This window comes from Trichosurus vulpecula, chromosome 1, assembly GCF_011100635.1.
Source record: "Trichosurus vulpecula isolate mTriVul1 chromosome 1, mTriVul1.pri, whole genome shotgun sequence".
Lineage (NCBI taxonomy): Eukaryota > Metazoa > Chordata > Mammalia > Diprotodontia > Phalangeridae > Trichosurus > Trichosurus vulpecula.
Window position 1 is genome coordinate 162,104,411 of NC_050573.1, and position 1,969 is coordinate 162,106,379.

General features: G+C 47.4%; 1 pseudogene; it reads right to left on the bottom strand.

Annotated features, from left to right (window-relative positions):
* Positions 1–209: 209 nt before the first annotated feature.
* On the bottom strand, positions 210–1,714 carry LOC118835103 (annotated as a pseudogene).
* Between the last annotated feature and the right edge of the window lie 255 nt (positions 1,715–1,969).

The window sequence follows — 1,969 nt, forward strand, 5'->3', positions numbered from 1 at the left end:
TAGTCATATTGTGAAAGAAGAATCAAAACAAAAGGGAATAACCACGAGAAAGAAAAAACAACAAAGAAGTGTTTTTCTCCTTTTTTACCTTTGTATGAACAATGTCTGCAAAACTGCCTACCTTATAACAGACTCTTTTTTTTCATATTCTATTTGGTTTAGGTTTTATTTTTGAGTGTACACAACTCATTAATCAGAGAGTGGGAGGTTCAGGAGACTCCAGTTTCAACTTCCCATTCCTCAAACTCAAACTTGTAGTATTATGGATAGAAGTAGTGAATTTGGATGTAGCTATGCTTCCCTCCACTGCTGTCTCGGTGGAATGCAACACTGTTGATGGGGCCAAAGTGACCCTTGACTCCTGCAAACTCCTCTTCAAAGGCAAGGTGGAAAAACCTGGCCTCAAACTTGCTAATTCTGGTGGTGGTTGTGGTTACATCCATGGCCACCTGCCCACCACCCAGGACTACATGGTAATAAATGAGGGAAAGAGCATCTGAGTTGACAGGTCACTCTGTTCTGAATATTTTTTGGTGCTCAAGGGTCAAGAGTCAAAGAGCTTGGCTGTATTGTCATTAGATGCGGTGATGAACATTGTCATGTCTCCAGATGTCTGGAATGTCTTTGATCTGCCCTGAGTGCTTCTTGACATTAACCATCACTTCTCTAGACTGCATTGTACTGGTTGAGCTCCCCATTTTCATGGCCAGCAACGATGCCCTCCCCCAAGGGTCCCCAGAACTTGTGATCTTAGCATCAGCATTACAGGGGATCTTCACGTATGGTTCATTGCTATCGACCCAGCTGGGGTCCAGGAGATCAAAGAAACTGACAAAGCACTGGCACCCCATCTGCTTGTCCGTGGAGAACATGATGATGTTGCCTCCAAAGTCAAATACACGTGTATGGACAGCTGAGTAGGCCTTCAGCAGAGCCAGCTGCTTCCCTGTCTCACAATCTCAGAGGCGGAAGCTGTTGTCAGCAGAGCCCGTAGGGACATGTTTGGTGTCCCAATCATTATCCACATACCACACAGCTCCAGTGTGCCCTGTGTAGATGCCTAGCCTCTCTCCATTTATTGAGTGCCTATGTTAGGAAGGCAGAATTTATGATTTCAAAGAGAATCTCATATGTGCCTGAAAGGTTCGGAACCACAGGATATAAGGAATTCTCTAGGCAGAAGGCAGGAGAACTAAAGCATGTATTTACACTACACAGTAACAGGCCCACAAACCAGCATCCCCATTTTGATATTTTGATCAAAAGCTTCCAGGCCCAATAAGTCCGCCTCACAAGAGTAACCAGGAGGCCACAGAGAAGCGAGATGGTATAAGGCAAAATCGTATACATGCTTCCCCTCTACGATAAGAAGATTACCCACTGGCCTCCAGTCCTTGCTCAAGCGCTGCCTGAATGACCAGGGCCAATTGGTTCTTGAGTTGGCCCCTCCCCCTAGTGTAGACCAGGTTAACACCCAATAGGGCATGGCTCTGGAGTTAACACCTCCCCTTAGCCAGCCCCATGACTCATCACACAGGAAGTTCTCCGCTTCTCGGAAGAGAAGCAGCAGCAACCAGCAGGCTCAATGAGGTAACCTGAGTCACTCAAGGAAAACAAAGGCCACTCTGGCCACAGTGCCGTATGTTGACAGGAGGGTCCTTGGCCACGGTGAAGGGCAGGTCCCCACCTCGTGGTTGTACTTGATCTGAGCAATGGATCAATCTCACGGTCTTGTAGCAGGATCAGCTTCACTGCAGCGGATGCAGTGACCGCACCAGCACCACAGCTCCACCCACCAGCCTGAGGGACCTCATAACAGACTCTTAATACAGCTTTGCTGAACTGACACCCTCTCTAGCCCCTCACCCCATCCCCACAGAGACTCCCAATAATTGGTCCCAGAGAATGAAGTTACCTAATTGGCTTTAACCCTACAGCAGCTCAGAATTTCCTTGTTCAACTGATCCAG